This window comes from Anomalospiza imberbis, chromosome 1 (genome assembly GCF_031753505.1).
Source record: "Anomalospiza imberbis isolate Cuckoo-Finch-1a 21T00152 chromosome 1, ASM3175350v1, whole genome shotgun sequence".
Classification (NCBI taxonomy): domain Eukaryota; kingdom Metazoa; phylum Chordata; class Aves; order Passeriformes; family Viduidae; genus Anomalospiza; species Anomalospiza imberbis.
In genome coordinates this window covers 67,700,192-67,716,425 of record NC_089681.1, presented here as the reverse complement: position 1 = coordinate 67,716,425, position 16,234 = coordinate 67,700,192, and positions in this window count along the sequence as shown.

Sequence of the window (16,234 nt, the reverse complement as noted above, 5' to 3'; positions counted from 1 at the left end):
GTAATAAGAAATATTCAGCATTCCTACATTTTCTGAACGTAATGAAACCAAAAGAATCAACACAACTAAATCCAGTGTTTTAAACAATACCAGAATCCTGTATTTCACAAAAAAAATTGTAGCATAAGACTGTGCTACTCAAATGCTGAATTCTACCTTTCGTTCTGGATACACATAAATTTTGCTGAAAATTTGCCCTGGTCCCAGCCATATGACATACTCCTGTCAGACCCTGTATTTCCTATCTTTCTCCCATGTTTGTGAGTTTCATTAAGGAAATCAGGCCCCAATGCTGGGGGCATGATACAGCTATGATATATCATTACTGGTCCCAGCATTAACAGACCAGAGTATTTTCTTCCTTTGTGATCAACCAGACTATCAACAGGCAGACAGGGCTGACCTCCATTTGCAGGAGACTAATGTCTCCAGGCAGGAATCTGTATTCCAGCAAGTAAAAGAAATGTTGTTCTCAGGTGAAAATACATATCTCAGGTCACAAAAACAGCAAAATGCCTTAGGCACCTTTTACATAGTAAATATTATGGAGTTAATGCAAAACATTCTGATGGCTGGGAAACAAAAAAAAAAAAAAAAAAAAAAAAAAAAAAAAAAAAAAAAAAGAGAAGGAAACCTACAAGTAAATCTGCAAGAAAAAAATTCCAGTGGAAATAAAATATATTCTCCTGTAGAACAGAATTGCTGTGTAGGCATGCCTATATGCATGCTTTACTACACTAGAAACTTTATGTAAAATGATGACTGATTTTCTAATTATGATCACCAAAGGCATAGATTTTGGTAAAACTTTATTAGATATGTTTAGTTTTTCATGTTCACAATGTGCCAAATAGAAGTACTGTTTCCAAAGCACCAGAGTCTGGTCTGAACATATCAGTGTAAATCATAAAAAAACCCCAGACTGAGTCAGAAACTCAAAAGAGGAATCACGGATTGTCTCCAGAAAACATTGTTATGGTTACTTTTTACAATAGCTAAATATCTAAGTGATTATTTGAATTCTGGTTGAGCTGAGACATCTGTTTAGATCTTGACTACTTTCTACTATACACTCAAAAAAACACAGACTCAGAATCAGTCACTGGTCCAGGAAGAAAAAGAGAGAGCAACAGTGAAGTGGTTGCTGGAGTTGGGCCAGTGCTGCCAGACACTGTGGAGCTGAGTCAACCGCAGGACATTTAGCCAAGGTACTGGCTAAATGACTGCTCAGCAACACCTGCAGCTTTATACCACTACAACTTTCTATATATCAGTGGAAATCACAGAAAACCAGAATTTCTCAAGAGATTTCTGGCATTCCAGCCAGAAAGAGGATTTCATGAGTTGGATTTTTTTTTCTCATCTTTTCAGTATTCACAGAATCATAGAATTATTTGGGATGCAAGGGGCCTTAAGGATTATTTAGTTCAAATCCCCTTTATTTTGATATTTTTTTCTTTCAAGACCAGCTTGCTTTTGGAAGTACAGAGGTTTGCAGCAATAACAAATAACCAGAAGAATATCAGCTAACAGAACATTTCTGACCCTTCATAATTGTTTGATTCAGGTGTTCAATGCAAGGCATAATGGAAACACTCCTGCCTGTATGCTTATGACAAACATTTTGGTCAAAGCTCAAAATGTTTTCCTGCATGGCTGTATTGCCATCATTACCTGGCCTCACCACATTCCTGTAATCTCCCATATTAGCCAAACATTTAACTGCTGCTCTTTACCCTATCCACAATATTGCAAGAGACAGAAAGAGAAAGATTGGAGATAAATATGTGTGTATAACCTATTGCATCTATTTTAAGGTCTTTAGGGAAATATTTCTTCAGTATGCATATGGAAGAGGGTGGCAGGCTGTCTTTCCCACATGGAAGTTCCTTTCTACTTTACCTTTCTCCCTAAACAGTAAATCCTGGAAATATGAACAATTAAAAAGATAATATGAACATACGGAATTTTCTAATTGCTGCCCTGCTGCAGCTGATTAAAATAAGAATATGCTTTATTTATGTAGCACCTGTCTGTGAAAGCATCCCAGGCACTTTAAATACAGAGCAAAACTCATGATAAAAATAAGTATGCACAAGAGGAAAACAGAAATCATTAAACATAATTCAAAATACTAAATACAACCAGTGTACCTTAAAAGCTGCATTGTGATTAAAATAATCCTATGAAGCTAAGTGCTTAAAAGAGCCTTTTTAAACCATCTTTTCAGTCCCAGGAGTAAACCTCATCCAACTCACCAAAGCCACAAGAACAAAGATACAGATACTCTTGTTAGCTTCTGCAGTGTTAAAGCAACACATTTTTAAGCTCTCAGAGGAAAAGACCCTGTGGTTTTTATTTACATTACCTTAGATCCTTGGAGGTGAGAGCAGCCAGGATTAAATACTGTGTGCGTGTAACACGTGGTGAGAGCCACAGCACAAACCCCATGGCGGGGCGGGGTGGGGGGGCGGCGGTTGAGGAGCCATTCCTGCCAGACCCCACGAGCCTTTCACCTGAGCCACAGCGTCTCACACCAACACATGCGGAGGTCCTTCCCCAGGGGAACCTCCTACACCACTCCGAAATGGTCACTGCAAAGAGTACAAAGCCACAGTTAACTTGCAAAGCACATAAAGATGGGAGGGAAAGGAAACCAGAGAGATAGAAGCTTAGTTTCAGCTGACATTTCAGTTTCCAAGGTACTTGGAAAACTGCGAAAGACAGAAATAAAACTGAATTCCCGTGTCCAAGCCTAAATCTCTGTCCTTTCGACTTGACAAGAGTTATAACAACTGACTGCAAACATGAGGACAACCTGAGAATGAAGCTGCTACTAAACCGCTTGACCCACATGGAAGATCCAACCTGATGAATAATTATACTGACAGCAAAAAAGGGAATCAAGCACTTAATGCAGAGCAGAGTCTCACATTACCTTCTTGGGTTGCATAATTCCATGATACTATGAATATATTCTACAATAATTGATGCATTCTGACAAGCTGGCCAAATACTTGAGTAGTTCAACAAAACCATGTTGCTGGAGTCTGGACTTAAGGTCAAGCTAGTAAATATGCAATGAATACATAATACAGTAAGTAAGGCCCAAGCAGTCTTCCTGAGAGGCAAAGCCCCAGACATGGACATTAAGTTTACTGAGATTAAATCTTGGTCCTTTTGAAAACACCAATATTTTTTTCTGTATCTTCTTCATAACATCATTTCCTACTCAAGAAATAGACTGGACTTCTCCTGTAGGTTGGATAGTAGATGTTCTGCTGTGCAGAAAATCACTTGGAGGCCAGCAGTCGATGTGGGAGGCGTCTGATTTGCTCATCTCTATTGCTAAGCCAGGCAGGTGTATAACAACACAGATTGCTGAACATCTCTTGTAAAATTCCCTTAAAATATAACTGGGCACATTAAATATTGATGCATTAAATAGAGATGGGCTTCCGAATGCACTTTCACGCACAAAGCAAAAATAATTTCTATTTATACCTCAATTATGTATTTTTGCATGTTACTGCCCTATGCAGAGAATCATACTGAAAATTAATTCCTTAACATTCCCTCCACAGCCTTTCTACTAGCCAGACCTGTCACCTCTGAGTGACCTAGATTTTGACAACACAAGTGAACAGATCTGTAACATGTCACTACTGCTCCAGTTCAGTTGCAGAGATCATGAAAGAAACATTGCTGCCTATTTTTAGTGGCATCAGGGAACCAATTTTATTAAGACATCTCTAAATGGCAATGCTGAGGAAAAAAATTAAGTGCATCGATACTATCAGTGACCCTAAGATCTCTGCCCATAACCAGAGCAGGCGCCCATGAGAACTCCCTGATTGGTTTAGGCATCTCCAACCTGCTTGGATGAGAAACACTCCAGAAGAACCATGCTGACATCAGAACCACCCAGAAGAGGCAGTGCTGGCTGGTGACCCACTGTACCAGAGACTACTCTTATCTGAAAATATTGACAAGGGCTCTTTTGGTCCTCTGTGATAAGAAAGTCATTACTGAGTGACAAGAAGAGCTGACAACATGACTGAAGCTGGCTGAAATTCTTGGTATAAATCAATGCTCCTCATATACAAACACGAATCTGGAAACACAGCAAGACACAGCTATTTCCCCAGTTTTGCAGCTTTCAAGTCACTGTCTCTGACTGAAACAAAGTTCATAAAAATTAATTGGATTTTTCAAAACCAAGACTTTTCAGGAATAATATTAATTTTGTAATCTTTAAGCAGCAACAGTTCCTTACTATTTTTTGTACCACAGCAACTATCAGGCATTAGGCAACTCAGTCTCAGAGAGCTATGAAAAGATGGATTAAGATCTCAAAAAATAGAACTAAATATCTTTTTCACCCATGCAGGGCATATGTATCTCCAGTTATGTTCAGCAATCCTTAGACCACATTTGCAGAGGTGGGTGGTCACATCATTCAATCTAAGGCATGTAACACAGGGACCTTGCACAGAGATACAGTTGCCCAGGGAATCACTTGCAAGAAGAACGCTGTAGCGGAGCACCCAGATTGAGGACAGCTGTGTAATTAGGCCAGATTCTTAAATTTTATTCATTAATTTAGCCCATCTTCTTTAAATTCAACCCAAATCACTGAGCTTCTGAGAGGCAAAGACTGTTCAGAGATAAAGTAATAACAAGATATAAACTTCATCTTCTTTATTAACTTTGTCAGTTATGCATGAGCCTGGTTCAGAATGATCTATGTTGCCCTGAAGTGGGGTGGAAAGCACAACACAGGATAGTCACAGGGAACGTTTTTTTGTCCAGAATAACTGAACCAAGGGCTGGTTATCATACTTCTAACATTATCACAGCGGCAGAGGGGAGGGACTGTGTCTCCTGTCCCAGTTACCTTGGGAACAAGATGTTATAGCAGTGGTAACTTTTTAATCAATTCCTCACAAGACTCCTTTCCATCATTTGATGGTGATGACATGCATATATCTGACCTGTAATGAGACAAAGATATGTACAGCACTTTTTCCATATTTAAGAGTGTAGTTGAATGAGTTATTTGGTGCGGTGTTTTGCTTTTCTTTCCCCCGGTCCCAGACAGTGGGGGTGTCCAGCAGAGTTCTAGGGTTGTGCCTCTGCTGGGTCTGCCGTGCTGTAGCCAGACACTGAGGCGAGACAAAGGGTGAGAGAATGGCACACCCTGCTCATGTGACTGAGAACTCTTTATTCCCGCATGGCTGCAGCGGTGGATAATGCAGCTGTTCCCAAACCAGCATGGGCAAGAGTGGCCCCGAACAAAGGGACACGTGGGACCTTATAGGGGGCGGGCCGACGGGGGCAGAAACCCCCCTCACCCAATGGGGACAGACAACAGAAAAGTGGCATGGAACACGGTAACCAATGGGAACACGACAGGGGTGTGTGCTGGGCTCTGGGACAATTGGGAATGCAGGGGCGGTGTAACAGACCCAGAACTCTCAGGAGTGGACAGGGGGAAACATGGGGGTACGCAGGGGTACACAGAACTGGCTAACTAACATATATCAGAACCCATAATCCGCACTTAAACCCAGGATGCAACAATTTGGTTTTGTGCTGGGTAGAGTTAATTTCCTTCCCAGTAGCTGGTATGGGAGCATGTTTTGTATTTGTGCTGGAAATGCTGTTGATAATTTAAAGAAGTCTTCATTACTGTTGAGCAGTGAGGACTCCTTACACAGAGTCAAGACCTTTTCTTTCTCTCATCCCACCCCACCAGCAAAGAGGCTGCGGTAGTACAAGAGTGGGAGATTATCGGTGCTACAATCCCCAGCGTGGGAAGAATGATGTGCAGGAACTCCATGATATCAGAAGGCTAATTAATTACTTTATTATACTATATTACACTAACAAGAACTATCACTAACTAACTTACTAGAAAACCTTTGACTCTCTCTGCCGAGTCCTGACACAGCTGTGACTCACTTGGTCAATCAATCCAAAACACCACCACCAGAATCCAATCAAGCAATCACCTTGGGTAAACAATCTCCATGACACATCCCATATGTGCACAACAACAAGCAGCAAATGAGATAAGAATTGTTTTGATAATTCTTTTCTCTGCTTCTCTCACAGCTTCTCTCAGGAAAAATCCTGAGAAAGCTAAGTCTCTCTCTGTTCAGATATGTGAATGCAACAGGAGATGACAGAGTGGGGACAGATGACCCCAGTTGATCCAAGGGACATTCCATACCATATGGAATTATGCTCAGCATGCATAGCTAGGGAAAGAAGGACATTTGGAGTGATGGTGTTTGTCTTCCCAAGACACTGTTACAGGTAAAAGACTCCTGCTTTCCTGTCAATGACTGAACATTCGCCTGCCCATGGGAAATGGTGAAGGAATTTTTTCTTTGTTTGTGTGCATGACTTTTTCTCTACCTATTAAGCTGTTTTACCTCAACCCACGAGGGTTCTTGTATTTATTATTCTAATTCTTTCCCTCAACCAATCAGGACAGAGTGAGCAGGTGGCTATGTGAGGCTGAGTTACCAGCTGGGGTTAAACAATGGAAGTTTTCAAAAGTAACCATCATAGTTTCAGAAAACATTAATTCTAAAAGATTATGTGTCCATATTCAACAATATACTGAAGTTTACTTCACTTTGCAACCATCCATATTTACCAAAAGGTCTATGTGCCATGGTAGTTGTGCAAATATTATACTGCTTACCCTCAAACAAGCAAAAAATAATAGAGAAATTATTTGATTTGATTTAGTCTGCATCATTTTCAAATTTAAGGTACAGCTAAACTTGCCACCCCCAATTAATAAAGCTGATTATAAAGCATGAAAATAAAATTAAGACAAATTCAAACAACAAGTCAAAAGGTGCAGTTCTCAACTGAATTATCAAATCCCCAAATACCAAACTTTTTCTAATACTAAATAAGGTAAAACCAAATCCCCAGCTACTGTACATACAAGGCATTTTACAAAGACAGTAATTTCCATAGGTAGGGTCTTGAACTGGCCATGCTTCAGGGTATTTCCAAGCAGAACTTCCTCAGTCAGGGGGAACAGAGGTGTCACTCACTGACAGAGAAACTCTATTTCCAAGCCTCGTAACATCTGGAATATATAGGGTATAAACATCACTAGGATCAAAAAGTTGTTCCTGTTCCCTTTCAATGCTTCCCCTCTGCACTGCGGAATATTGCTTACAGCCTGGTTCTTGGTAGTCATGAATTTAAACAAGTAAAAGCCTTAAGACCCAAACCAATAACTACCTTGTAACATTTTTAACTTTTGATTCGTTCTTTTATTTTCTAGTGCAAAAAGACCAATGCAGCACAGACATGGAAATAATGCTGTCACTCAGTAACAAGTTCCTGTGAAGAACAAAACCCTTCTCTTCATGAAACCAAAACTTCTTTTACACATAGGCCTCCAGAACAAGGGATGACTTGTAGACCAAGTACTCTAAGGAATGCAGAAAAGCCACTGCACCACAGCCTTAAGATCACAAAGTAACAAAACGTGGTGCAAATTTATCACAGTTAATTGTTAAAAACAGCAGAAAAAATGAGGATACTATACAAAATTTATCATTATAAACTAAAATAAAACCCTACTGCTGCTTTATCTCCAAGGAAGAATGAGAGTAAAGGAAAACAGGCCTTATCCAGAACATATTTGGGGTTCAACAGTCTAGGGGCTGAGATCAGTGTAAACATTTCATTCAGGGAAAGAACTACAGTTAGAAAGAGATAAAAAATAGAGATAAAAAAAAGCAAATAAAATACTTTAGATCCAATACATGTTTGTATTCTGCCCCAAAGCTACACAACTCAGCTTGGAACATGTTTCAGGTCATGATCCAGAGAATCCCACAGAAAGGGATTCTTATGCTTCCACTGCTAACACATTCTCCTTTAAATTCATCCTTTGAGGCATCCAGCTGCAGGTTGAGGCTTGAGGTACATGAGGCCATGGAGCTCCACCCTTATAACTCCCTTCTGGAAGAGAGACCTCAGATTCCTTCAGACCCTGATGTTTTCTCAACTTTTTCCTCATTCCTTGTGGGTTTCATTTCTGTGTGTGTTATATTCCTATGGTAGCTAGTAAAATTATATCACAAATAATGCAGAGAATATACTTCTTTGTCTTACTTTCTGTCACATACTCAGGGAAAAAAAAATTAAACAGTCATGACTGCTCCTTTGCTTAGCCAAAATGGCACAAATTACTCATAGCCTATCAGTGGATGCACCCCACTGCATGTGCAGAAAATTCTCTAAGAGCTGCCGTAATTCGCAATCTACTTTCTACCAATGAAAGTCTCAGTTATGAGTGTCCATTTCTCATATTCCTAAAACAAAAAAGAAATAATTCTTTAGAAAGGCTTCCATCTCTGCTTTTAAATCCTAACATGGCAGGAAGTGCTCAACAATTAGCATTCTCCACCTCCAGGAAATGCAGAGATGCACACCAGACAACAAAAAAATATTCTGCTTCTCATTTTAAAGATTCTCATCCAAGATTTTATCTTAACTTACTCTAATTACTTCATTAGATTAATCTCCTCTTGTTAAAAGGCTATAAAGTAATCTCTTCCTCTGGTATGGACAGCAACAAATAACACAAAGAATGGTCATATTTTATTTTCTCATCAAAGCTTGAAAGAAACTATTATAAAGTGTAAAGATCAATGGCAGAGAGGCTCTGCAGAATTAGCACAGATGCAATATGAATTTTCTTTTTAATCTTCCATTTCATCTGTAAATACAAGCACATAATCTAGGTGTGCATCTCATATTTGCAGCTCAGTGCTAATAAAAATATGCCAGAGAGCAACATAATGATAACAAATTCCTTTGGAAAGGTGCAAAATGACACAGAAGAATATATAATGAGTTTCTTAGACTGCAGAGTCTTTCTTCAATTACTCAGGAGATAAGGATGATTTGAGGACTTTGTCATTCAATTGCAAATTAAAGCATCACTTCACATGCAGCAGGATCAGGCACTGAAATCACTTGTCAAGAGTCTGACACTTTTAAGAGCTTCAGTGTCTGGAACTCATCCTATCTTTTCCTGCAGACTCATGTGCCTGGATGACTCTGCTCTCTACATTCAGCCATTAGTGTCTCAGTAAAGCTGTTCGTCCAGCTCAAAATATTCTCAATAAAAGGGAGGAAGGAAGAAAAGAGGAAGCATAGTTTCATCCCTATCTCCTAGCTTGGGAAACATAATTTTGCACTAAGCTAAAATTAGATCAAGAATGTTTCCTTATTAACAAAATATTTTATGTATGCCCAAAGTATGTTAACATCAAAGATACCAGTTAAGACCACCAGTTAAGTGTCATCACTCAGGATATACAAACCAGTTTGATTAGTGTGGGTTCTTTGGAATAATGCCCAGATAGCTAAAGCAATTTCCCCAGTTCTGAGTTACTTGCAGATTTTTTTCTTTCATGATGGGTTATTTCTCCAACATTCAAGCCCAGTCATATGGCTGTAGACTGTTCTGAAGATCAATATATGTTCCTCCACTCACCAGCTGCTTTCTCTACATTTTCTATAAAAATATTTAAAATTACCTGAAGCAGAAACAAAGGTCTCCTTCATCACTGAATAAGCATCCCACATACCCTTACCACCAAAGTACCCATTCTATTTTCACTCAGAAAATAAAGATGTATATTTTCTTAATGTGACCTGCAATAGTTTCAGTAACAGAGGCTGAGAGAATGCCAACCATGAAATACCACATTATTTGGAATTAAGGGCACTACAGTGAAAAACATGACCCAATCTTTATGTCCCCTCAAGCATCTGTGGCATTTCATTATTTGTCCCCTGCATTCCTGGTGACTTCTCTAGCCATGGAAGAATGAACCGAGGACATTCCTGCTCTCCTTTGTTTTAGGTCCAACAGATAATATAGGTGGGCAAATTCATAGCCATCTCACGACTCTCAGCGCAAGTCCTGAGTTACTCATAAGAGGGAAACAATACTGATTTGTTGGTTTTTTTTATCCTTGACATTTACATCCAATCACTAAGAGATCAGGCAGCTTTTGAAGTTTATGTTTTAAGGTCTGATATCTAATTCACTGCATGTATCTTTCACTTTTGATGGCTTCTGGAATCGAGATAAATTTACAGAACCACATTTAAAGAGTGTGGAATATAGCTGTCCATTGGAGCATAAATAGAAGCAGAAAAATTGTAGCCAATTGTATAAGAATTATGACTATAATAACATCTTTTCGAAGTCAATATTAAAAGAAAGTTTTTAAGATTAGATCTGTAGGCCCTGGCAGAAAAATCCATTGCACTGAAATAGTATAAACTGTTTACAGATTAATTAGGAAAAGAGTAAATAGTACTACAACAAATGTGTGAAGATACCTACTTCTAATTTCACAGACCAAAGGGGCTGCCAACTGCAATCATGGAATGCAAGAAACACAATGTTTCAGTTTTAACAAAAATGTGTAGCAAATTTCCTTCATGTCTGTTTGTGCCCACTGACAGGTGACTCAGAGCACAGTCCATCATTAAACTGGTAATACTACCCCTCTGGAAGAACGGCTAGAAGAAATACCTTTTAGAAAACAACCTTTTTTTATTGTTATTTACCCATTATGCTTTATTTATTATGAGGATGTGTTTCACATTATGACAGCCACAAGTCATTTCAAAAAAGTACATTCTTACTGAGAAAGAAAAAAAAACAGTTCAAAGAAGCATTCAGTTTTTTAACACGTCAATTGACTTCATCAAAATATTTTCCGTCTTGCATTTTATGAGGTTTGACATTTTACAAAAAGCTGAATTTTTTCCCAAAATGGAAGAAACCTGGTCTCATGGCACAAGTCATCATGTCTTTAAATTCTCAGAGGCCCCCAACTTGTGGTACCCTTCAGGCATGGCAGGTAAGCTCAAAAATTCACTGTACCACTCACACAGGTCAGACTTTATTGTAAGTGGGAGCTTTTATCAGCAAAGACTTTTAATACCACTGTGCCTGAAGTTTTGACAGTTGTCATAAATTATGAGAATTCTTGCTTCCAGACAAGACTTTTTCTCCCAGAGCCACACTAACATTTAACTGTCCATTGAGACTGAGTAAAGGGGAAGAAAGGGAGGAGTTGCACACCATGGTGTGAGCAGTGAGGAAAAGAGAATTGAAGAACACACAGGGCAAGGAAACTCTTAATATCAAGAAAGTGAGTAAAAATTCATGAGACAGATTCAGAATTTTGCTAGAAGGAAGGCAGGCCTTCTTTTCTTCCTGTTATGATTGCATTTATGAGCCCTTTTCAGAGGAGCAGCCACTAATACTCCTAACAGTGCATCACTTTTGGGAAAAGCAATTACCTGCTTTAGGATGTAGTGAATCATCCTCTGAGACATCCAGCCAGAACTATGAGAAAGAGGCTACAGTTGCAATCCAGCACAGTTATTTTCTTTATTGTTTATACTTGTACTTCATTTGCCCTTACTGAACACTGTGTACCAAGTTGGATTCTACTACAGAATGATATTTAATCACAGTAAATATATTCACTTATCCACAGGAAAAAAATCTTTCCTCCATGTGATTTTGAGAGGCCTTCAGAGATGAAAGGAAATACCTAATTCTCTTCACAGATTCTTCTTGACAATGTAAGACAAAAGAGAGAGAAAAATAAGGAAATGTGTCTTTCATTCATGGGAAAAAAAATCAAAGCAATGAAAGAAAATGGAGGCATGATCAATAAGGCTGACTCTTGTTCCTAAATCTCAGTGCTTGCCTGATTGAAGGTGTTACCTGACAAAATTGATGTACTCTTCCCACACACTTTTCTGCTCTAGTGCTTTACAGAGGATTCTTACCTTGTGTCCAGCCAACCAGAGGAACAAGAAAAAAAAATCAATTTGAAGGTAGTTTTGAATCTCAAGAAAGGAACCAGAAATATAAAACAAATGCAGACATCAGGTATTATCAACTTTTTTCAGGAAATAGTCTTCTATTGTTCCAAAAGATCATTTTGGAACACCTGACAGCCCGTGGTTGTTTAGGATGAGAAGGCTCAATCAGAAATTCAATGAAAATTTCAAATAGCAGAGGCTAAAATTTGCAAATTAGGCACCAGAGCAAGTAGAAATAACTGGTTAAGTTTCACAATAGCCTGCATCATAGAGAAAGCTGTAATCATTTTGCTTCTTAGAAAACACAAAGATAGAATTCTGAGAGCTGTGTTGAATATAAAATCAATACTATTATTATCAGTTATGAGAAAAAAACCAATGTTTTATTGTAACTTGGTTTTTAAAAAAAATTATTCTTCCTATGTAATACCTCTGAAATATTTGAAAGTATGAAAGTTGAATTTATGTCTTTATATATTCTGTATGGGAAGTTTTTTTCATTTATGTATATTCGTAGATTATCTTTTCACAAATACTGTCCAGACTTCTCTATTTGTGTTGAAGCTTAGGTGTTATTACAAATAATACATTTCCAGTAGATATATATATAGATATATATATATATCTATACATACTGTAACTTCTATGACATTATTAAAAGAAACGTACCTTTTAAAAGAAAAATCCATAACTAGGCAAATGACTAACAAAGCCTGAGGATTTCTGAGGAGGGCAGAGCTAATTGTAGTCAGTTGTGGCTGTTACTGCCTGTTTTGCAGCGAACCAGGGAGAGCGATGGGAAGCTTCTTGGCAAAGGCAGGTTGAAGCAGAAGGCAAGAGCAGCAGCCAGAGAAGCAGGTTGATTGCCTGGAAGAGAGCAGGCACCAGAATATCTTGTTGCATTTGATACTGTGTGTGAAGAAAATTTTATACACAAAATGGAATTAAGAATGAAGACAACACATAAAATATTTTACCTTTAAAACTGTTTAGATATTCTATGAAAAATGCTTTGATTGCATAATTGATCATGCATATTCCAAGAAAGATGGATATGCATAATGCCCTCTGCATCAGTATGACTGAAAATAAACATGCTTCCAGTCTTACATGACACTGCAGAGGTTAGTGTCGATTAGCAAACATCTTCTTAGTACCTAGACCCTTGGTCTTGCTATCTGATATGTTTCTTTAGCAGATGGCTGATTCACTGTTTTGCCTCTTTTTGCCAATAATTTAATTCAATTTTTGCCCTCTTTTTGCATACAGCATGAATAAACAGCATTTTTCTGAATTTGCTGCTTGGATATGAATGTATATGAAAGGTCACAATTATAGCAGATATGTTTTCTATCTAGTTCTTGTTTGATTGTATTTGGCTACACTCAAGTTCACAGATGTTTTCATTCAGAGCTATTTTACCAGCTTTGGCAGCAAAGCAGATGTCAAAGGTGGCCTATCCACTCTTCCACTCTTTCAACCTACAAAGAAACACAGAATCACAGAATAGTGAAGGGACCTTAAAGGTCAGCTGGTTCCACCACCCTTCCATGAGCAGGGACACCTTCCACCTTATATAATGGTAATGTAGAAAGAGAACATTCACCCTTTCAGACACCTGACAAATTCTCCCCATACACAGTAGAGTCAAGTACTGTGAAGAAACATAGAATCTAGGTCAGCACTATAGGACTAAATTTAATGAACTTTTTCAGATTTTCTTTAGAGATTCCTTTCAGTTTATTTTGGTTTGGCATTTTGTCCATTTTTATCGAGTTGCTATTTTTTCCATTTACTTAAAAAAAAAAAAAAACAGTTAATTTTGGTTGTCTTGGGTCCTTACTACTCAGTCACATGAAGCTGGACTTGTTCAAGAGAGTTTAGCCACAGATACCACATAGATATTTTCAGCCTAGACTAATTACTTCAGTGATTCTTTAGCCCCCAAAACAGTTACCTGGGTCTCATCTTTTCTTTCACCAGGGCATAGTTAAAACATTATCAACAGATGATTGACATTTTTGGTTGGTACTATATAAGTTATAAAAGTTCAACTTAATCTTTAGCCTATAAATCATTGATTATTCACTGGACAGCAAATGGCAGTCTGCAAAACATCTACAAAACATAAAGCAAAGCAAGAAAAATATAAGAAACAATTATTTAAATTTACTCTTTGTATTGTGTTAGGTTATCCTCAGGCTTTTTGCTTCTGTTTTCCAGAAAGGTTATAAAATCTTTCAGTTCTACATAGCTGGGAAACAGTGCCTGAGGTATATATGCCTGTTTATACTATCCCAAATAAATTCTGCAATAGCCCCCACTAAAACTATTCAAAGCAGCATTGTTTTCTTTGTGCTATCCTATAACTCCCCCACAGAGTGCCAAAATTAAGCCAAAGGAAATACAAGTGATGGAAGAAGGTGCAAAGTTCTGATTAAAGTGTTACTCCTGCTTTTACCCTAAGAGGCATATGACAAATTTCTACAAACTTCCCATAAATCTTTACTAAAGTTTTGTAGCAGCTTAAATTACACAGAGTATATTCTGGCCATGAAAAGAAACTATACAAGTTCTGGCTTTAGTTACACTGCTAACAAGAAAAAAAAGGGAGGAAAAACCAAAATAAAGTCCAAGTGAAAAATGAAATTTGCCTCACTAGTCTTCAATATGATATAGCTTTAGGAATGTATTCATATGTATCGTAACTAAAGACAACAGGTAGTGAACATCTGCCTCAACAAGAGGAATCCTGTTGTATGCCAGGTTGGTTCAGTTAGGGGTTTTAATAAATGTTAGTTAGATCGGTTCTATGTACCCCTATTTTCCCTTCAAAATGGTTCGCTCCAGGCTGTCTGCTATAGGAGCTTTCACCTGGCAATCTTGTAACCACTCCCTTCTTCCCCACAGAAAGTTCTGTATCAATCACTCCACCTCTGTAATCCCATTTGTCCTGGAACACTGTACACATCCCTGTTTTGTTCCCATAGGTTACCATGGTCCTCGTCACTCCCCTGTTGTCTGTCCCAATTGGGCGAGGGGGGCTTCCGCCCCTGTCAGCCCGCCCCCTATTTAACCCCATGCTCCCAGTGTCCAAGCCGCCATTTTGCCCATGCGGGCTTGGGAACAGCTGCTTTGTCCACCGCGGCAGCCACGTGGGGAATAAACAGATCTCAGCACTGTGAGGCAGAGTGTGCCTTCTCTCTAACCCTTTATCTCGCCTCAGCGTGAGGCTACGGGCGCAGCAGACCCACACGGAGGCTCAGCCCTAGAGCTCCGCATACACGCGGAGGCCCTGGTCTTGCCGAAAAGCAGCACGCTAGCTGGGCACCCCCAGCTGCCGGGGACCGGGGCAAAGAAAACCCGAATGCCGCACAATCCCATTCTAGCAAAACAAGGGAATAGAAAGTCTAGTTTTTCACCAAAAATTAATAACAGAAATATTGCATTTTCTGCACACTGACTCAGTGTACCAGGTTGACTTTTGAAAATACAGATTCCTTCTTTTGAAGAAGGTAGGACCACTGAATTAAATATTCCTGATGGTATTGTACCTACACATTGGAAATTAGTATATGTCTGCAGTTATTAGTGGTAGGCAATTACTTTGACTCTGATGTCTTGGAATTGTGATTTGAATGGAATTGCAATGAAATTCTTGAACTTTTCCAAACAAGAGTTAAGATACAGAATAAGAGATGTCTTTGAGAACGATTGCTGGTGACAGCTATATGTGCTAACATAAACTGCCTGAAATAAAACTAGGTCTACATCTGAAATTTATAGTCATTATCAAGGAACTAATCTGGCATTAATTACCAACAATACAGATCCCTTGAAAGATAGCAAAGTCATTTTTTGGCAAAACCAGAATGTCTTATTTAATTTCAAACACCATGTGGGTTGTAGTTTAAACTTTATCTAATTAAAATAAATATGTCAATGAAAGTTGGAAGCAAGACCTCAAAATAGACACAATTATTTACCAACTTTAAACTGTATTTTACCATATTTTGCCTTCTACAGTTAGTATTTCCTTTTTGCACTGCAGTTACTGAAAACTATAAATGTTTCAAATGGTGAAAGGATTTTTTCACTCATATGATATTTTCATATTCATATTTTCATTCATATGATTTTTTTCAGGAAAATCACAGTACTAAATATTAACTGATAAAGTGTAGAGCTACTGCTTCCAATATTTCAAAATCCACTTGTAGCTTTTACTTGAATCTTCTCCAAACTAAAAAGAAAATTCTCATTTCTATTCCTGCTCCCTGCTCTGGTTTTTTATCTATTTATTTTTTCAAATGAGAAGAAAGCAAAG